Source organism: Argiope bruennichi, chromosome 1 (assembly GCF_947563725.1).
Source record: "Argiope bruennichi chromosome 1, qqArgBrue1.1, whole genome shotgun sequence".
Classification (NCBI taxonomy): domain Eukaryota; kingdom Metazoa; phylum Arthropoda; class Arachnida; order Araneae; family Araneidae; genus Argiope; species Argiope bruennichi.
Genome location: NC_079151.1, coordinates 83,955,246 through 83,978,982, shown reverse-complemented (window position 1 = coordinate 83,978,982; position 23,737 = coordinate 83,955,246). Strand labels below are relative to the sequence as shown.

Here is a 23,737-nt window from a genome sequence, read left to right as displayed (position 1 = left end):
GCCCCATTTGTGTAAAAATATTTATTATCGAAATTAACATACCACTAGTAGAACATGTATTATGCGCTGAGTACACCTGCTCTGGTCAATATACGTAAAAAAAATGAATGTATTCTAATGACGTCTATTAATTCGTCTAATTTATTTGAATTAGCATATTAGTCAATTTCTAAAAAAAGCATTACACGAAAACGAGATATCTCGGAAAATATTGATAAATGTTAAATAATATTTCGTTTTCAAGTTTTGCTTTGATATTAATATGGGTACATTATGTCCCAGAATCTTTCACTGAATGTTAGGTCGAAAAAAAGTTTAGAAATCCTCTAGGGCTTACTCAAGAAATTCGATGAAAATTTATCTGCTTTCAATTTTCATTATATCTCTACTAACAATAAAGATGAATGCGTTTGTGTGTATGCGCGCATACGTCATGGTATTCAACAGGCTATACTATTTGATCTAGAGCTACTAAACTTGGCACATATATACTTCGGGTAGAAAGAATTATGTTTTAATTAGAATTTTTATGATAAAAAATTAAGCTAGAATTTTCGAAATAGCTTTTATAAATAATATAAAACAAAAATAAATTTTATACCATCTTAAAATTTAAAAAAAGTATCTTTTAAATTATACCAATTTCTTTTCTGTTTTTAATCAGTTTTAAATATTATTTTAAGCGTATTTTACAAGAATATATTTCATTGCTGATGTGAAACACAACTAATTTTCATTGTTACTACAAATATTTCATCTTGGCTCTTTTCCATTATTGATTATCTAGATGTGATGATTTAGTTTATCATTTTTCGGTATAAATATATTTAATTGAAATTTTTAGCAACTATTATTCTTGGAGAATCAAATGGTAGCCAAAAGCGGCTAGCATTGAATATGAATGAGTTTTGGAAATTGATTGACCTTAATAACTTCAACACATATTTTAATTCATTTTTCTTTTCAGAAATCTTTTTAGTTAGATAATATAGTACAAAAATAAACCGGTTTTCAGCCCTGGCCAACCCTTATCTCTTTCGGTGCCTTCCGGAAGCTCGGAAAGGGGACTGGCAGTAGAAGGAACTTTTCTGCGTTCTCACTCAGTAGCTTTGGCGTGGGAGGAGAAAAGAGTCGCGTCCCGAAAAAGACTTTGTTTACAAAGCAGTCGTGAAAGGAGTGCTTTCATGTTCAAACTGGAGGCTTTGTTGATCAAAGGGTCCTTTCCCTCGCTGTAAACACGGAAAATAATCTAATTGACTCAAATTCGATAAAAATCACTACTTGGAAACTTTTCTGGTAAGCTTGGACTGTTTTAATGTTTACTTTTATAGATGTATGAAGAAATTGCTTCCTCTGTAATTGCTTTCGGAGTATTGTCATATGTTATCATATTTTTTTTTTTTTTTTTTTGTCAAATCACTAACTTAGCCTTTTGCTCAAGATAATCGGGTGTATTCCAGCACTGAAATAGAATTAATACATTCTATTCTAAACTTATAGAACTATTTTTTTTAAAAAAGGATTATTGCTAAGCGAGCGAAATTTTTTTTTACAACATTGTATCATTATAACCTATTAAATATTCTCTTGTGTGCTGTATTAGAAGTCTGTATAATAAAATATAGGAAGTTGTCGATTAGATGGATTACGGAAGATTATTGGGAAAGTGATTGATTTTAGAAACTTTCAAATCAAAATGGATGTTCGAAGCATTTTAATATCAAAAGACCTTTAAAACTAATCATTAAATATATTATTTTTTTCATTTCTAATTAATAAAAACTGGGAAATTTCAGAATAGATACCTATAATGAAAAATTACAAAAATGCTTTATTAATAGTCTTGAACTTGACTAATAAATATTGGTTTTTGAGACATGCCTTTTTTTTTTTTTTTTGCTTAATGAAAATAGTACGATTTGCGTCACAAAATAATAATAATAATAATAAATTTTTGTATTCTTTGTCAAAAATTGTTCTGTTCTTTAAAGAAGCATTGCTTTCACTAATCCGAACTATATTTAATACGTTCAGTACCATGGACATCACCAGCAGGTTACGCTTACTTTCTAATTGTATCGTACCATCTATCTAATTAGATGACCCCCTTCTTTGCTATAATTAAGAATTAGCAAAGAAAAGGGCATCTAATTTAATAAGTTGTTCAAATATCAGGTTTGAGCCGTGAATGTGAAAGTGCTAGTCTACAGCTCATTGGGAAGTTAGCTTAAAATCAATTTGAACCGAACATACAGAGCAAATAGCGAGTTAATAAAAACGTGTTAAAAGATGGGAAACAGCATATTAATTTCCTATTTGTTTTTTTAATAGATAAATTTATAATTTTGTAATAATGACTGCGAAACTTTAAAGACGTGAATAAATTAAAAATATAATAACTGACAGCTGTTAAATCAAATATTCCCAAAATTTCAATTGTTTAACATGAAAACTCATTAACATGAAACATTTTAATGGCATTTTAAAATTTAATAAGCTCTTCAGCTTTCATTAATTATAACGAATTTAACAAGCTTTCGGCAAAAATTTAAAAAGTTTTTCAGTTAATTTTTTAAACATTTCAGGGATGTCAATCTTGTTAAAAAATCTCCTAACTTTTAATTAAAAACTCCAGTAACTTTTAGAAATATATTTAAATGTGTTTTGCAATTCAATATATTTTATACATGTATTTTTTCAACATTTTAATAACTGAATATATACTTACACTCGTTGCAACTATATTAAATGCAAGTTTTAGAATGCATTATTTCTGATATATAATTAACAATAAATTTTTAAAATAAAGGTAGACTAATCAAACCTAAAATATTAACATAATTCGACTTTTTAGATTGAAAATTCGAATTTCTTTTAAAATTTTTGTTTTAATCTTCTAATGATTTTTAACTCTATTTAGAAGCGACATTTACAAAAACTTCAAATATTTTTTTAACCAAGCCAGCAGTTGTATAAATAATAGTATTATATACTGTCCTATAATATCAAAATGTAATTGAAGACTGTGAAAAATACATTGGTGAAAGTCACAGGATACAGCAGAAAATGCAACTCTTGAAAATTGCAGGTTAAGCACTTAAAAAGATAATTCCAACATTATTTATATTTAAATGCGCCCCCCAACCGATTAACTTCGGAATGTCAAGATTATACCAGTATTGTCGAGTTCCATAATACATAAAAATGTTGGCGATGGTTCTCATTTTTTTTTTTTTTTTTTTTTTTTTTTTTTTGAGGGAAGATTCGATAAGATTCGATTATTAAGATTCGATAATATAAATTCCAGAAAATTCTCATTTTTGTTTTCTCCAGTCTTTAGAAGTTACCATAACACAGAAATTAAAGATGGAGGTTCCGGCTCAGTTGTTAGCAACCATCCCAACAGCAATTATATAGCTTTATAACTTAGTCTTAACAAATGGGAATTACTAAATTCTTCCTAAAAGAGCTCAAAATCTCTTGAAACTTGCAAGAGAATATCTCTCTCCAAAGAATAGAATTGCATAGAAACATTTTGATACCTGCATTCAGAATAACTTGCATGTAAAGTATACCGAGGAAATTCCTTATATCTTGCTCATTCTGCATTGTTTGTAGTACTTATCAATTAGTGAATTTGTTTAGTTCTTAAATCAGCTTTGATAAATAGTTAACCATTGATAATAAAAGTACTGGAAATTTTTCAGTCAACGCTTTGAAATATCTTTCTGTTGGATACTAAATCATGTAGGCTTTCATCAGAATGATACTGCTAATGAAGCTATAAAAGCAGCATACCGAGAGGAATTTTTCCATATGGGGATATAATTCCTATTTTAAACGTAGAAGTAAAACTGGTGATAAAACACCTGAGCTAACCAAGCTAATAATAAATTGCGGAGCAAACAACCATCAATAAAATGTCTTTTGTTCACGAATCTTTAATAGTCCTTGCATTCTTCACACATCTTCATTTATTACTTGCAGAACCTCCTTTTATGCGTTTTGCTTGCAAATCGGTTATCTATCCCATACATTCATACATATCGTTCTGATTTTTAATAATAATAAAGGGGATAATTTTGGAGCGACGCATTCTATTTTGAAGAATTTCTTAAGTGATTCTTTACATCTTAATATATTCCATTATCTCAAAAGTATAGGATTTTAAGCATTCGTTTGTCCAGTTATATTTGTTGTTGTCGTCGCCTTCAACAATTTTCAAAATTTTGCCTGTCAAGGCCTGGAGTGATATAGCCTAATATGATTGCTGCTCCAGAAACAACAAACAAATCTTAAGCATACAGTAAAAATGTGAGGACGATTAAGAATGTTCAGAAAAACACAAAGGAATTCACTCATATCTACATGATATGCATCAATTGTAAGTGCCAATTCAATCGAATTAGTTTATGTTCACATCAACAGTACCGCGATAGTTATCTTTTGGAATCCAATGTTCATTTTTCATGTATTTGTTATAATACTCAATCACATTATAATATATCTTATAAATTCTGCATTTATTATGCATTAAAGATACATCTATTTTGCGAACTTTAATGACTCCGTTGGCTCATCAGATGAAATAAAAATGTTTCTAAATATAAATCAGATTATCTCAATGCATTTTTAATAAATTGAATCATCTCAATTTTCCATATCTAAAATGGGATTGTTAAAAATGCCATTAGTAAGACATTATTTTATTGAAATATTTCAAAGAAAGATTTTCAGTCGGAAACTATCTCTTTATGCTATTTTTATTAGATTTATTTAAATTTGTTTTAAAAAATCGTTTTCACATATCTTTTTCTTGTTCAAACAAAAAAAAAACTGTCTAAATCATTTCATTTTGAATGGATTAATTATTTTTGTCACATAAAGATGACAAAATAATTTATTTCCTTATCTACTTCCGCTTTTGCTTTATTCAGTCGTCTTCAAATGAAATTAATAAAATTAAAAAAAAACTCTTTTATCGATATATTAAAAAGAAAGAATATTTTCTCTGAAATTTGGAATGAAACAAAAATTATAAGAGTGGAGTACTAAGCAAAAATCTAAACATTTGACCAATGAATTTACTTAACTTTTTAATTAGATGGCGCATCCTATTAGGTACTCTTATCAGGCATGTCTTTACATGCGAAGAGGTTAAGTAAACTTTGAACGTTATCATATTTAGAAAAATTTTCTGCGGAGTGAATGTTTCGAACATTTTGCTTCTCATAATATTCATTATTGCTTTTATTCTCTTCTTTAACTAATTCATTTTCATTTGGCCTTCTATTTATTTCTACACTGCATGCTTTTACACTGCATGCTTTAGTGGCCTCTAAATTTTTTTATTTAAATTATTTTCCCTTTTAAATACACTAGTAAAAGTGTTTTTTTAAAAATAATTTTTAGTTTTATTTCTTAATACAAACAATGTGACTTGGAAAAATTTCAAAACTCTAAACATTATCTAGGAATCTATGCTAACAACTATTACAAACCGACCACCTTTTACATTTGTGCTTGAAACGGCCATGTAAAATTTTATCTTGAAGAATATCACTTCCTATTAATTTAATAAAAAATAGTTTTAAATTTCTAATTTTTTTTAAAAAAAATTTAATACAAATATTTTAAGAAATTTTTATAAATTGAATCCCTTTAAAGTAATTTTCTTTAAAAAATTAAGATCTAAGGAATATAATCATAATATTCCTAATTTTAAATTTCTAAATATAAATAGAATATTCTGAAATATGTTTGCCGCGATGGTCAGGGGATAAGGTCTCGGCTTCAGGATTACAGGATTCCCCAGTTCGAGGCCATATTCCACCGAAGAACCTCTATATAAGTAGTCTTGTACACGTTCAATTCATCGAAATCAAATCCTTACGCAGCTAAGTCTGAAGAAGGTAGTACCAGTTCAAGTGTCGTCCTTGACATCTGACCGCGATTCAGAAATATGAGATCCGTCCCAAAATAGCCCTATTGCTTTAAAACGGTACCTTTATGTAACTAAACTAAACTATATTTTAATTTTCACATAATCTGTATGTTTAATATTCTGCTAAATCAATAAACATTCTAACTCGGTTATTAATTCTAATTTCATCCAATTATGAACATTAATAATTGGCATTAATTAACATATTCCTATTTTAAAAATAAATTTTTCTTATTTTTTATAATCTTTAATTTCTAATTTTAATTATTTTTTTATCCAAAGTATGGATGCCAAAGACAAGATTGTAAAAATACTAGATTTAAAAATATTCGAAGTCATTAGAATAATCATGTTTATGATTATTCTATTAACATTCACGTAAGTAGAATAATCACAATTTTAATTACGTTGTTTTTTTTTTGTCGATTATCTAAAAGTTTCTTTCATATAGTTACTTTATGTATTCCTTTCTTTCTAATATTACTTAGATATACTATCAAAAATATTTCTAGCTTTTTGCTACACTAACAGAATGATGTTTAAAACTTTTTTATTAGTTTCTATTTTTTTTTTTAGTCTTAACATATTTCATAATTCATGGTTGCAAATATTATATAATTTAAATAAATATTTTGCCACTTAATTTACCGATGCACCATTTCTGTAAAATCAGTTACTGGCTAAATTAACCCTTTTTATACTAGGATATCTCCTTTCAGACACTATTTAAGACAGTACATCATTTTGACATTTTATTTATTCTTTTAATTTTGATTGCTAAAAATACCTACAGAGTAGTAAGGAGATGCAGGTTAATTTGTCGGATAAATTCAATTAAAAAAATTTATATATATTTTTCTGGACAATAAGCAAGTTCTTATATTAATTGAATAACTAAACATCGAATTACTTTTCCTAGAGCAAAAAGTTAATGTATTAATTTATAATTAAGAGCTCAAAAATTAAAATATTCTATTAGCAATAGAAACCAATATATATGTGCAAAATTTCAAAATCGTTCTACGTAAAGAAATGAATGAAATCTCAATTACAAAGCTTTCTCCTCAAAAATATGAAACGTACAAAGTAAAATAAAAGCGTTTAAAAAAAATTTCAAATGAAAAATATATACAGTGGCTCAAAAAATTGAGAGTACACCTTACTTTTACTAGATAAATCCAACTTTCAATATAAATAACACATTATCGGGAATTGCAAACATGTTTTTATTTTTACACATAACAAATGGTTTAATTTAGAGTAAAAATAAAGAAAAATCAACGAAAAACTCCTAAATTAAAAAATTTCAGAAGCATTTTAAATAAACATACGCAGAATTTTGCCTCAAAAAATTGAGAATACACCAATGAAATTCTTGTAATATCTCGCATAGAAAGAATGTGTCAGTATTTAGTTGCATGTCTTTTGGCTTTTATAATGGCCTCTAAACGTCGTGGTACCGATTCGACAAATTTTTGGTGGTATCTGAAAATATTTTACCCATTCTTCTTGCACCACTTGTTTTAAATGGGGTTTGTTTCTAATTTTGTGTTTTTGGACTAGTGCTTCGAGTGTGGCCCACAGACATTCAATGGTATTGATGTTGGGGTAATGTGGTGGTGTGTGTAACTGCTGTTTACAATGAAAAAGACACCATATTTTGACGTTATATGCGTTGGGTCGTTGTCCAACTGGAAAATGAAATTTCCATTTAAACTCAAATTTTTAGCACTTTCCTTTAGATCGCTTCTAAGTATATCCAAGTAAACCATATCGTTTATAATGCCATCTATAAAAATTAAATTTCCTACCCCGGATGAAGCCATGTAACTTCAAATCATGACGGAGTCACCAAAATGTTTAACAGTAGGACGTAAATTTTTTGGATCCAAAGCAGTATTAGGCTTTCTCCATACAGTACTTTGACTGTCATTGCCAATAATGTTGAGTTTTCTTTCATTACTAAATATAGCTTTCTTCCAAAGGTTATTGGTATTCAATTGATGAGTTTTTGCAAACTTCAAATGCTTTTTCTGAATTTACAAGCTGATGAACGGTTTCTCTCTAATAATGCGACTTTTATATCCTGCTTGTCTAATGGCATTTCGGCCAGTTTCAGCACTTATACTTCTGCCTATGATTTGAAAAGTTTCTGCAACAAGTTGGATGAACCATATGGTCGCAGAAATCTAAAGGAAAGTGTTAAAAATTTGGGTTTAGATGGAAATTCCATTTTCCAGCAGGACAACAACCCTAAACAGAATGCACGTAACGTCAAAATATGGTGTCTTTTTCATTGTAAACAGCAGTTACACACACCACCATAGTACCCCGACATTAATGCCATTGAATGTTCGTGGGCCATACTAAAAAAGTGGTTAAAAACACAAAATTAGAAATAAAAGTCATTTAAAACAAGTGTTGCAAGAAGAATGGGGTAAAATATCTTCAGATACCACCGAAAATTTGTCTAATCGGTACCAGGACGTTTAAAGGACATTATAAAAGCTAAAAGACATGCAATTAAATATTGAAATTTTTATTCTTTGCGAGATATTACAAAAATTTCATTGGTGTATTCTCAATTTTTTGAGGCAAGAATATAAGTATGTTTATTTAAAATGCTTCTGAAACTTTTCAATTTAGAAGTTTTTCTTTGATTTTTCTTTATTTTTACTCTAAATTAAACCAGTTGTTATGTGTAAAAATAAAAACATGTTTGCACTTCCCTGTAATGTGTTATTTATATTGAAAGTCGGATTTATCAAGTAAAAGTAAAGTGTATTCTTAATTTTTTGAGCCACTGTATATATATATATATATATATATATATATATAAAGTTTTCAAATTATATATTACCAAAGACATTTGCGAAAATTCTTTTAGAGACAACTTGATTTTTCAATCAATTGATTGAAGTATCTTCCACAAACGTACTATATCCTTATTTTGTATTTTCAACTGTTGCCATTTAAATTGTATAATTTTTCTGCGCGTTTTGAAGCATTCAAAATCATTTAATTCTTTAATTCATAATGCCGTATATTTATTCTCTTTAATATGGTATAAAAACACAATTCCCTAATTATCGGATTAAATTTTTAAAAGTCACTTTGGCATTAGAATATTTAAATATGCACGGATTTTAACATTCAGTCTCATGCACCGCTGTAACATTCCATCCATTTTAAAAAGAAACTTTAACCGATTAGTATATTTGGTTTTCGTTTTAAAATTTAAATATTATAAATAAGAAGCATCCGGATACTTTTTCGATTTGATTTCTGCAATATTTCGTAAATTATAAATAAGAAATAATGATTGAAAACGGCTTCAATTTATTTGCAGTTCTAATCTGAAATTAATAAACTATACTTTTTGTAAATTTTATTACTTAATGTTTTAACTTTAAATATAATTTTTAAAAGTTTAAATCAGTTTTTTGATTACATTAATTTATACCCAAAGAACTCACTTTGGTTAAAAAAATTTCCCATGTATGCCGAACCAATTTTTAGCTTTGGATGCAAAGAAATAAATTATTGAGAACGAATAAAATAAGCACTTGAAACGATTTTTTTTAATTATTTTTTCTTACCTCAATTATGTTGTTTGTTTAATGATAAATGCTTGATCATTTGCCAGTAAAAAAAAAAGTGTTGTTTTCTAATCTCTTTTTATTTATTTCCGTTGCTTGTTGTTTGACCTTCCGTTAAAATGAAAAACAAGCAACTCGATAACGGCTAAAAATGCATACGATATAGTTTTTCCTTCATGATTTAATGAAGTGGATTAGAATCTTTGGTGACATTTATTTGACTCATTAACAGAGAAATAACAAATCAGCCATGTGACTCAAGGATCAAATTCAGATCGTTGCCGATGGTTGTTCATAGGTTTTATATTTACTTTTTCTTATCTGAAATGGTTATTTTTACATGATTTTTTTATTTAAAATTTTTGATGGATGGATCAGATTCAGATGGATAGAATATTTCCGGAACTTATGAGTTATGCGTAAAAGAATAAAGTGCAGTGGTTTCCAACCTATGTACATGTACTATTAGTGAAACAGTGCATTATTTTTAGTAGAAAATTTTTTGTAAAATTTAATCCCTTTTTAATATTTTGTTTTTACATTTATTATTTAGATATGCATGTAATGATTTGTAATTCATTTACGCTCTAAAAATAATTTCCTAATCATTTAAATCCTTGCTTCATTGTAACTTCCGAGTTGTGCAAATTTCAATTTCTCTCTCAAAACAAAAAGTCTGCAAATTCCTTTCTAAAATTATATAAATTTCAAATGTTTTCTCGTGCAGTCTCTTTCCTGTTTTTTACCTTTCTATTCGGTTTGCTCTACTTATTTTCGTCTTATCCCTTTCTAGGGCCGTGGGAAGTATGCTTCCCACCAAATTTATCAATCTTTGTATGAAATTATGTAGGTTGGCATAAGTTCTGACAAATTTTCTTAGTAAGTCAGAAACTTAGATGCTTCAGTTCTTTATCTCAGACAAAATGATGTGTCTTGATTTGTTGCTTAATTATTAATTAACTAAATTAATTAATCAAATTAAATTTATCTAATAAGCTAAATGAATCCCTTTTCTTATTCTAATTTCAAGCCTAAAAATATTTTAACATAATATGAGTAGAAAAAAATGGCCCTTTAAAGGGTTAAACACAGAAATCTTGATAAAAGATAAAAATTGGACTATTCCCTGAAATTATGTAGAATAAAAATCGTTAAAGAACTCTATCCCTGCTCTCTAAGAACTCTATCGTGTTTTACATCCATATTTTTCGCTTTTGTTGTTCCTTTAAAAGAAAATATAGCTTTAACTAATATTATATAGCTTATATCCTAAGTGTAATATTATAAGGGAAAAAAGATTTTTCCAAGAATTTAACTGAATTGTAACGTCATTATGTTTTTTCCTTACACACTGAAATGTAGTGATTTCAACTCCCGCTGGTGTGGAGAGGGGGTGCCAGCTCAGGTGTCGTCATCGTCATCCGACCGTGGTTCAAAATTACGTGGTCCGTCCTAAAATAGCCCTAGTGTTACTTTACAACGGGACGTTTATATAATTAAACTAAACGTAATGACTTCAAGGCGAGAAGTTTTAACTCTTCAATTATTTTCAGAGAACCAAATATCTCTGATAAATTCTAAATTTGAATTCGATCATTGATTTACTGATGAGCTCTGGTTATCAAATTTAATATATTTATTCGTTATTTTTTAGAAAAAAAAACTAATAAATAAATACAAATAATTAATATTTTCCGAATTCTAGTTTATAGAACGCCAGTATAATTATATTTACTGCACATTAAAAAATAAATTCAACAGTTAAAAAAAACTTTATAGGAGATCGTTGCATTTCGTATATAATATCCCTTGAATCACTACTCCCCTATCGTAGTATGCGTTGCCTTTTTGTAGAGAATAGTCCAACTATTTCAAGCAATACTCCCTATAGTTCTTAACAGAAACGGTTATTTTTGTTTAGTAGTACAACTGTGATATTATTGTTGTTTTTTCTATGCGAAAAGGTAACTTTTTAGAGAATCATATTTCTTTATTTACAAACTACAAGAATTATGTAAAAGTTCCAATGTGTCAATTTGCGCGGTATAATTTGATAAGTAGAAATAGACTTGTTTTTTCTAAATTTGATCATAACCTGTAAATATTACTACATGTTAGAGCTGTCAACCGTCATCTCTTTTTCAGGTTATAATATCTTGCCACGGAGCATGATAGGGAAATGTGTGAAAATATACACATTGAAACTATTATAAAGTAACTGAAATTAAGTAGGAACGTGGATGAAAAAAATTTCAAATAGAGAACTGTGTAAAATATTTAGCACCATATTCAAAATAATTCTGAATTAAATCTAAAATTAGCTGGATTTCAAAAGCTTTAAGGAAGAGAAATTCGGAAACAACAAATCTGTATGACTTTAAGAGAAAATATTCTGAAAAAGAACAGCTCTATTTAATCGTGCACAATTCCAATACTTCGCGTAATTCCAATACTCTATACTTCGCGTTCTGGGAAGTAAAAAATGACCCGAAGTACAATAATCTTTTCAATACGTAATTAAGGACTTACAATGCAAGAAAGTTTTTTTCTGCCCATATTAGAAGATATTCTCAAGAAAAATAATTTGTCATTGATATAACTACTGATTGAAGTTGACAAAGTCATTTGGATTTTCTTTTTCATGAGTTTCATTCCCACTTTCCTGAAATTTATCAATCTAAAATTAGAAAAAATCTTTTTTTTTTTTTTTTAGTTTCGGTTATTATGCTAAATAATATTTTATTAAAAAAAAATCAGCTTTTAGATTTCTCCTATGACATAACTACCATGAATGATTTTAAAAAAGATAACCTATACAACTTTTTATTATTAAAAAGAGATGTTATATAAAGCCATAAACTTTTTAAAGCTTTTCAACTCAGCATATCAGCACGAAAATTAGATTTTTGCCTATATTATTAACTAAAAGCAAATAATGACGTTTGACTCCGGTATATTGAAATTGACTTTAATGAAATGGGTTCAGTTGTCGCATAATTTTGTTTAAACATACACTAGGTGGCCTCATCTTGATTTTTGATTTCAACCTGAAAATAACATTTCGTCAGAATATTTCATTTACTGAAATATGAAATAATGTTTATTTTCTGGAAGATTTAGATTCTCTCCTAATAATGACACTGATAAGCAAAGTTAACTATCGATGAACATTTCGCAATGTCTAGTTGATTCTTAAAATATTGAAAATGTATCTGCGCATCTTTTTGGTTTTTGTCTTTGGTTTATATAGCTTGGTTAATTCAATAAGAAGAATTGGAAAAATATTGATCTAGGTTAATACTTTCATGCTTTAAGAATGAAGATGGAAAAAAAAATCTGTTGTCTTAGTACATTTAGGGCAAATAATTTTTTGAATAAATATTTATGCATAAATTATAAAATATTTGCAAGAGCGTAGTTTAATACTGTATAACTGAAAATACTGAGAATTGAATTTCTTTATGCATATAAGTAAAGAACATTGAAAAAAAAAGGTGAACAATAGAACAACAAAAGTATGACGATAGAAATAATTAATTTACACGATTAACTGTAAAGGGTTGTTCAAATTGAAAAAAAATTCTTTAAGAATGTGTGGTGAAAGCTTATAAGCCAGTTAACAGCTACGCTACAAGGGCAATTGCTTTTGTATTGTGGTCATGTTACAGGGCTGCGAAGCACAAGGTCCTAGATTCTATCCTCGCTCATACCAATCCGCCATATTGGTGACCTCGGACAATGAACCTTCAACCTTCATACAGTTGTTGTGGCCCCATCTACCCGCAGCAACCCAAAAGTCGTCAGATTCACTTGACGCAGCAACACAAAGCCGTCAGACTCACTTGGCGCTACTCAAACGGGTACAGGCACATTAGAATCAACAGCTAATACATCACCACTCAACAGCCATATCGTTCGTCTCACCTCCGACTCACTGGAGGGAGAGTCTGTAGTGAAAGCTTATAAGCCAGTTAACAACTACGCAACTCGGGCAATTGCTTTTGTATTGTGGTCATGTTACTCGGCTGCGAACCACAAGGTCCCAGATTCTATCCTCGCTCACTTCAATCCGCCATAAATGTAAAATGTACCAAATGAATATTTCTTACAGTAGTTGCTGTAAATATAGCATCCACTGAACTAATGTCATAAAAAATGGTCAAGAACTCATGGATATTTGTGAGTCCTCAAATAAACATTCTCTATAGGAATTATAGTATTCCCTAGTGGAATGACACATTTTGAATAAGAAAAGCACTTTTCCAGAGTATTTATTAAGCATGTATTTCTTTCCACTCCATTTACTCTTTTGGAATCATACGATTTCGTTTTAATTAGAAATTTGCGTAATATTTCACAGTAAAAAATAAACACCTGCTTTTCCATTTCCCTTCTCACCCTTAGTTTGGTTAGACGAAAGCTGAATGGTTCATGCGAAAAAATGTGGAGGATTACTGTATCTGAAAACAGACAAAACTTTGCAGCTTCAACTGCAACTTTTTAGGATTGAAAATTTTTTAACTTGCTATCTCAAATTTAAATGGATATTTAAAAATAATAATTATTTTTATAATAAATTATTACTTCTGATATTAAAGCCCTAAAAAGATGTTTGTTAATAAAAGCATTTTCCCGGCATCAATGGTGAAATATATCGGAAATGACGATATTAACTTGAGGAAATAAGTAATCTTGATTCTGGGTGTTGTTCTGAAAATGAAGCAATAGACTTAAAAATAACGTTTTTGGAGTAGAGGACGGAAAAGCATGAACTTAAATTCTCATCGCCGGATGTTTATGAACTTGTTCCGTTTCCGTACCGGAGGCAAAAAATTGCAGTACAATAAACTGTTAAAAAATGTGATTTGTTTGTTTGTTTGTTTGTTTGTTTGTTTGTTTGTTAAAAAATGGGATATGCATATGACTTATTCATATCATAACATAAATTGAATTTTAATGTTTGAAATTGGAATTACAATGAGAAATTATTAATGGACGTGCGATTCTCTTGTAGGAAAAATTGTGCTATTTTATAATATATTTTATTTGAATGTCTTCTTATTTCTAAGTAAATTAATTAAATATCTTGATTCATTGAGTTAGATTCAGCACATCAAAAAAAATTTTGAAACATGGGGAGGTGTGGATTCTTAAAATATTCTCTTGGCTAACTCTGTTGGAAATATATTAAAACATAAAAATATAACAATTTAACTCAATATATTTTTTTCCATTAACATTTCCATTAAAGCTTTTATCTTGAGAAAGACGTATTTCCAAACTGTGATTCTATTCTGCATCAAATGCAAGCTATTTTATGCGTAACAACCTTTCAATTTAATGCATTATCATTAAAAGTACATAAGTTTTGGTATAATTGGTTTAGTAATGCCTTATAAGGCATTATCATTCATTCCTACATAAGTTTTGCGAAACTGCATTACCTCTATTTTCTGAATATAAGCACTAATTTCTTTAATTTTTCACTTGGTATTTCAATAATCAACTATCTACTTGCGTTAATTTTAGAGCTTTCAGTTCATAATAAAAACGCAGGAGAAAAATAAGAATCTCCTGTCTGAAAGGAAGTTTTCAAAAAGTACTAATATTGACCACAGTACATGCGCAATAGCAAAGCGCATACGTGTCTATGGCTCAGTAGTTTGAGGATAGACACTATCGAGAAAGTAGTACCAATTATTAATTTTACTTTATTTTCTATAGTATATTGTATAGTAATAGTGTTATAGTGGTCTATAATAATTTATAAAGTAATTATTATAGTAGTCTGTCGATGCATATCAGCTGTAGCAAAGCATATTCGTTTCGCTCCATAGTAAGCAAAGAGAAGATGATACTATCGTGAATACGTCATCTCCTTTTCCAAAGACAGTAAAAGAAGAATTTATTTTTTTAAAAAATGTGTTGCAGAAAAATCCTTCATTAGCATGATATCTGAATATAAATTTTTTAAAATGAAATATAATTATCTGTACTAGCCATCCTTGGTGACCGGCTTGTTCGCTCAGATTATTGACTTTACAGTCTGTTAAATAAATAATACAGAACGTATTTAAGGAAAACATTTCACTTTTTTTTGACACGACTGAAAAGCATTAATTTGAGTGAATCAATTTGCTGCAAATTAAAAAAGATATTAGGAAATAAAAGTAGAAGTAAAAATCCTACTACGGAGTTAATGACTGGTAAAAATACGTGACTTAATACTTTGATGGATGAGTTTGAATTCTCTCATAGCATTTAAAAACAGTGTTGCGAATAGTGTATCAAATTGTATTAAAAATATTATTAAAATTAAAGCAAAAAATTATACGGTAATGAAATTGGTATCATTAAGATGATAATTTTTTGAGTCTTGAGATAATGCAACGGTTATTTTTGTAAGATAGTTTTTTTTAGAAGACATGAACATCAACTTCCATATGCAAGTTTTAATAATTATTTAACAAGGGACAGCTAAGCCTATTTTTACTCTCGATTAAATGTTTTGTTTCGTGCTAATTTCTTGATTTCTTTTATATTTTCTTTCCTGCAAACATAATTGTTGATGGCACGGCAAGTTCTCCTTAGAGAGTTTTCAATAATAATTTGAAGCTCCATTAATTAATGAATCATTGAATTTAAGTTCAGATGTAAAAATGTTCGTTGAAGCAGTTTGAAATGCTTGTATATATTTGAACATGTTTGAAATGTTAAATTTGATTGTTGCCAATAAATAATAGTAATAAAGACGCTTTATTAGCACAAGATATTGTATGATACCACTACGATATTACTCGATATTTAGAATACCGGTCAACATTGCGAAAATATTGTAATAAGTTTTTAAGCACTTTGTGCTAATAAGATGATTTCTCTGCCACATATGTTTAATTTCTCATATATATTTAAAATAATAACATATATATTTATAATAATTATATAATAACATATATATAAATATATATTTATAATAATAAACAAGAGAACGAGTCCTCCAGGCCCAATTGCTGATTCGATTTCCACAGTATATGCTTTATATAATTGTCCTAAATGCATCATCAACGGTCTCCGTTCCTTCTCTCTCCTTTTCAACTTCCATTTTCGAGACATATCGCAAAACAAAACCTTAACACATCTTCTCGGCATTAAAAAGTAGATTGCTTTATTACTAGCTTTATTTACTAGTACAGCTAATCTAAAATCACAATCTTGTATATTTGTTTTGCTAATAAAATTTCAAATAGTACTTTCGTTTGATGAGATAAGATATATAGTTCATCACTTAGTAAACGTTTCCAAATATCACTTTAATATAATTACTGTTCAATTAAATTTAATTTTAAAATATTATTATATTTGTTGTGTATTAACATTTGTAGGGAAGTATCGCCCTTACATGGGAGTGCATTTTAATCTAATAAATTCGTGATTTTTCAGTATTCGGCAGTAGATAAGTATATCCGTATTTAAAAAAAAATTAAGGAACATAGGAAAAGTAATCGAAAAATTTGTTTTGAAGTTTAATTTCTAATTAAGGAAAAAATATTAATCGTTCATTTATGATTTCTTCGTTAAAGCTTGCTTATATAAAGACACAAATGTCTAATCTTTTATTAATAATAAATTATTGTAAATTGCTTTTAAAAAAAGCAAATTTTAAGTTACACTGATGGTCAAATATACCCAATTATCGTTTTGCTCACTAAACTACTTCAATTTTAAGCGCCCCGAAAGGGAGGAAAGTTCTAGTAATAAAATTTCAGAAGAGGGAAGGGTTATTGGAGACTGATTGGGAACTGTCCCAAGACCTAGTTCTATTTTTGAGGATCCTGGTTCTAGTTTTATAAAAATATCAAAGTTTATATTGTACAACCAAGTTTTTTATAATTCATTTTCTTTAAACAGGTACTTGAGATAGGATATAAAATGTCATATAAGGACATGAAAGAATGATGTGGAAGGTTCGTTCAAAAATGACAACGTTCATTACAGTTATTTCAAATGCTTATTTTCTTTCCTAATTCTTTCCCCAAATTTTCGTACAATTGTTACTTGTTTATCATATCTTTTTAATGAAATTTTACAATGTCAAAAAAGGAAAAAAGATCTTTTTGTTGTTTTAGAAATTTTCACCGCAACTGTAATATAGCCCAGATATTGAAATATCTCAACTTAATATATGTTTAGCTTTCCGTTATTTTTCTTCAAAAAAAATCCGTATTCACAGAGGCAAGAAAAGATAGCACGCATATTTAAATATGTGTTCATTCAATATTTTAGAACAGAGTGCGTCAATTTACATGGGGCAGCAAAAATAATCATGACTACACGTTCTTTACATATACGCATCCTTATCTTCAAAAAGTACTTCTAATTTAATAACTACTTAAATATAGGAAGCAATAGTATCTAGACTGAATATAAGAATTTTAATTTTATGAACTGACACAATGGTATGCAAATTTACTATTTATTAATATAACTTATTTTTATGATTAAATTACTCTTAAAAAGTAGTTTAATAAATAATTTAAGTAAAATTAAATAAGGAAGCAGCAGCTTTGTCTCTGTTATACTTCTATTATTGAGTTACCTATTCTATTATTATTGAGTTTTTACAAATAATCACTAACAGTCAACCAGTGAACAGCGTTCGCAATTTAATATAGATCTGGGGCTCTAATTACACTAGTTAGCACTTTATATGATCATTTCCAGATTTAAGAATTAAGATAACTTTAATTGTTTGAAAACAATAACCGAATTGAATAAAGTCAGCTATATTTTTTATCAAATTCCGGTGAAAGGGGGAAACACTTATCTTTTGGCTATTTATTTATTTTTTTTCTCAAAAAAAAAACCCATTAAAACATATGTTAACTGTTGTTTATCGAGAACATCCTTTAACAATTCATTAATATATTTCTCCTACTCTTATTGTTTTTGAAATTAGTTAAGTAATTCTGCTTCTGCACGTCTGATTTCAATTAGGAAGGGGTAGCAATAAGTAATTCACCTAGTTTAGAACATAAAACTAAAATTGCAATGAACGACAATAGAAACGGAACTGAGACGGAAATGAAGGTATTGCCAATTTACTAGTTTTCGAAATAACTGCAATTCATGTTGATTTATTTGTCTCATTGCAACATTAGTTTGAAAAATCCACATTTTATAGAACGCTGTCAAATGAGAATAAAACCGTAAGCTCACGATCTGGCTCTTTCAAGTCATCGCCAGAATGAAGTATTTAAACATTGAATAATCTCTCCTTAGGTCCAAATAGTTAAAACCCTGAGAATTTTAAATCCAAATTGTATGAAGAGTGATCCAAAACTTCCCAAACGAGTCGCTGCAGTTTTGCCCAAACAACACTGGCGGATCTTGACAATATGAGGCCACGGAAGCTGAATTATTTTAAGGCCCTTCATATGTAAACTATTGATAATAAGAAAATAAGGTGACAGTGAGTGAATATATATTCTCTATAAACTTTACATTTATGCTTATTTTCTAATAATGGTTATTTAATTTTATAGGTAATTTTTATATTGTTAATTAACACATATAATAACGTTTATTTCCCTTCATTTGTGCAGAGAATAATATTTATTATCGGTAAAATATATACGCTATGACATTTTTTTAATTGACTCAACATTACAAACTCTCTTTTACTCATTGATAATAAAGTAGTCAATGTTTAACAAAAATTTCATAGTACATTATTATTTGAGAAAGGACTCGTCTGAAAGCGCCCTATAAGTTCTTTTCCATCGTCCGAAAAAAAAAATCCTGTTTTAAAAGTGCTCTATTATTTTAAATCATTTCTATAAGTAAAATTTTAAAGGGGTAATGTTACTCACAGGGCAATTGTTTCTTAAAAAACATTATTTTCTGATTTAAAAAAAAATTCATAGATATTTTTGAATGGCAATTATATAACTATAATGTTAAATTATACCAAAAGTTGAATTAAATTTTAAAGGGAGCACAGAGGTACATATTAAGTAGCATTAAAGCAATGCTTTTGAAATGACAATTAATAAACGAGAAAAAAAATGGCAGTAAAAAATTTATAAATGCAGAAAGAGAGATTGAAAGGCATCAAAATACTAAAATGTCAGTTTTCTTGTTTTTAACAAAGATAACTTATTTACAGTTTCTTTTCATAATCCAATTCTTTTACGACGTCTTTTTCACTACTTCGAGAATGACCGCTCGTTTAAATGTGATTTATTCATTCTATTTGGTATTTACTCTACTGGCACTGTGGTGAATAGTATATAAGCCAGTAACAACTCTTCTACCCGAACAGCTGTTTTGGTAAAATGGTTTAGTTACTGTTATTGGGAACCACAAGGTCCCATGTTCTATCCTAGCACATCCCATATCACTAAAGTACAATTTAAAATAGAAAATGATTTCTCTACATTTGCGTTACAATTGCCATGGATATCCGCCAAATTTTATTTGAAAGAAAATAAGTAAGAAATTATTAAAGAATTTTTACTATATTCAATTGCCATTTATAATTTATTATATTTGAAATCTATCGGTGATTTAGATATAAGTAACGTTATTATTAATTTCAATGATTTTGCATTTTTGGAAAACGGAAATATTCAACTTGAACGCGATTATATCTTTAGATTTAATAAATAAATAAAACCCTCGAAAGATGATTTAGATCAAAAACCGAAAAATCGCACTGCGAAAATAAGATATCGACGATTGATGCAAATGATTGTACTAAAAATCTATTTTTCGTATGATAAATATAAGGCAGAAAACAATTATTTTTATCTAAAAGTATATTGTTGATCTAATGGATCGGGCTATTTTTTCCATATTTTTATATTTTAGAGCCTTTTGAATGTCGCTGTATTTGAAATTATTTATTAAATTGATTCTCTTCTCTCAGCGTCTTTTTTTAGTGCTTATTTCTTCCTATGTTTCACCCATTTGGCTCTTTTCAACCATTTCTTTTCTTTCTTCCTTAAGAAGAAAAAGAAAAGAAAAAGGAAGGGAAGAAAAAGTTTTTGAACCCAAGGTTGCAAAGTAATAAATTTAATGTTGCCTTACTCGGAGGGGGGGCGGCTGTGCTTGGAATTTGCTGGATAACAGGCCGGATTCGGAACCTTGAAATCTTCATTTGTTTGCACCCATGAAGAGATTTTGCGGTGGTCAGAAGTTTGACTACGACCTGAAACGGGCTGCGTGACAGCGATTCTATATGAGACCTGGATTTTCAACTTGATCCAGCATTGGAACAAATAGGGATGACGAATATTTTCAGAGCGGTTATTACGTAACCAATATCAAAAAGTCACAAATACAAGTGATCAATACTTTTCAAAGAGGGGTGTGATTCAAATCCTAATACGATCTTACTGATGATATTTCTATTACAAGTTTTGGATCACGATAGAAAGTAACAATCGATACGATATCACTGAAATTTGCCGGGAAAGTGACTTTATTGGAAAGTAAGAATCGATACGATCTGTCCAATGGAAGCTCCCGAAAGAAATCTGTGATTGGATTGAAAAGTGAACGGACAGGTAATTGGAATTATCGTATCGTATCATTGAATTGCATATCGCTGAAATTTATCGGAGCGGTGATTTCATCGGAAAGTGCGAGGCTTCACTGGGAAGTGCGAAGTCACCGCTCCACTTTACGGGAGTGACCGATATTCGTATTTGATGATGCGCTATTTCATACAGATCATTTTTAATTGCTCGTGACATGATTGACTTTGATTACATGTACTCTGTGTACTGCTGCGCCATCTATTGGTAGAATATAGGACTAAAGTAAACATTTTAAAGAAATGACATATATTTTTACCTCATCTTTTCCAGAAAATGGTTCACTCTAATAAATAAATTAAATAAATAGTTTTGAGAAAAAAAATAAAATTTAAGAAGTAAGCTGAAACAGATAAATTAATTCAATTACACGTTAATTAAATTGGTAAATTAAGTATTAATTACAATTAATAAATTTTATATTTAATATTATTAATAATTTTTAATTAATAATATGATTGAAATAACAGATATTTGGAACGCATATTTAAAAATAACAATAGCAATATTATTTGTTATTCAAAAAATCGTGGATTATGCATCTCTAGGAACAAATGCTTCAATGTGAAGGCAGTTAGGTCAAAATAGTATAAATAGTAATAAAAATAGTAAATTAGTAATATATTTTTATTTCCATTTCATATTATCATTCACTGCATTTTTAAAAGTTATTATTTTGTTCAAAATTATATGATTTACATGTTGATTCCCCCTATTCTTTCAGCATTTGGAGAAATGTTTTCTTCTATATGTTTGTCCTTATCTGCTTTGCTACTCGTCTTGATCACAAAGGACCTCGAGATTTTTCGAAATTTTTCAGTTATAAACTATGAAATTTTCATCTGTGTGCAGCTTACGATTACTCGCTTTTCTTAAACTTTCGTACTTATTAGAATCTTGATTTTGTTTTTAGCAGACAAATCAAATTTCTTAATCCATTTTGATTTTGTAATTCAGTTGCAGGCAATAGTGGTTTCTAGCTGTTCGACAGATTTTAAGCCGAACCGTACAGTGAAATTGTCCATTGAAACTGATCCATATAGCTCACGATAGTGGGCGATCATATTGGCGTGACATGTTAACATGTATCACGTGAGCTTCCCGTTTAAATAAAAGTTCAAGCAAAATGAGTTCAAGTGAACTGAAATTATATGAATTTTTTGGGTCGGCGGAATTTTCAAGATGGATTAAACACAACTAGACTAAAACATATCGAAACTAAAACATAACTAAAACTAATCTGTCAAAGAGATGCATTTTTTTTGTTTTATTATTTTAAAATTTTCGACTTTCATAGGAATTTTTTTCTATTAATTTCAATTTAAAACACACTTTAATGTACAAGAGATTTTTTCTTCAATTGTTTGTCGCATAATGTTAATTCTATGCAATAGCAGCCGAACAATGATTTTCGAATTCCTTATAAAATTTAAACTGATTTTTTTAAAGAATGAAAGTTGCATAACAATCTTATATCTTTGGACTTATTTTCGAAAATGATAAAGTAATGAAACTGCTTTCAAAAAATTTACGTCTTAAAATGCTTCTTATATCAAGATAATCAAGAAAAGAATTGAGTTAAACTAAATCTGAAATAGTTAAGATGTGACATCTTTTCTAATAGAAAAACAAGTACAATACATATTGTTGACAAAATAAATTTATTCCCGGTTTTAGCTGGAAAATTTAATTTTACTTCCAATTCTTTATTTTTCAATCACAGTTATTGAATTGATATAAATGAATCATGTCATGGAAAAATAATTTATAAGTAATTATGGATATAAATTTTTAACTAACACTAATTATTTTATTGTACTAAATTATTTAATTCATTATTATTTATTTTGATTTTTATTCAGACAAGAATTTAAAATGATGCAAATCTCAATCATATAGTTCCGTATTGAGTGTGGATTTTTTGATTTACCTCTTTTACAACTTTTTAATGTACCACATTAGTAAAATCATGTGATGAGAATAAAAATAACACAATATTAAATAAAATATTTATATATACTTGAATGATATATTTAAATATATAATATTAAAGGCATATAAAATTATAATTTTAAATTGTTTGGTAAAATTTATTATCTTTTTTTATTATTTTTAATAATACTGTGAAATACCAAACATGAAATCCAGTTTCAGACAAATATGGAATGTTTAGCTGTACTTGTATTACAGATATGATGGATAACTAATAAAACTAAACAGTGTAGGGCTTCTTTTTTTTATTTCTTTATTTTGTATAGCTCTATATCAATAGGAAAACTGTATGATATTCTGAATAGCTTCAAAATTTTATCACTAATAGTAAAATCCTATCATCTTAAAATTTTTGCCTATAAGTTTTGATTTTTATAGATAAAATTGTTTTATAAATGGAGATATTTGCTTATGAATTAAAAATTAAGCATAGATTCAATTGTAAAAAGAAACATAATTAAAATATAATTGGTGTACAAAATTTGATTAATATTTTAATTAATATCTGAAGCCATCAGAGTCCTTTTGAATATCCAATATAGGCAAGTATTTATTGGTTTAATGATATCTGGATATATGACCATATAAATTATTCCATTGTCAAG

The 23,737-nt window shown here is 28.4% G+C and overlaps 1 protein-coding gene across 2 annotated transcripts in view; it reads left to right on the top strand.

Moving 5' to 3' along the window:
* The first annotated feature begins 1,103 nt into the window (after nt 1–1,103).
* Nucleotides 1,104–23,737, top strand: part of LOC129971584 (long-chain-fatty-acid--CoA ligase 1-like) — a 48,540-nt gene continuing 25,906 nt past the window's right edge. Inside the window, exon 1 of one of the 2 annotated variants that reach the window (XM_056085488.1) lies at nt 1,104–1,296. The gene's annotated coding sequence lies outside the window, so the exon portion shown is untranslated. Of the gene's footprint in view, nt 1,297–18,988; nt 19,013–23,737 lie in introns of those variants that run through there. The other variant, XM_056085497.1, reaches the window with a different exon arrangement.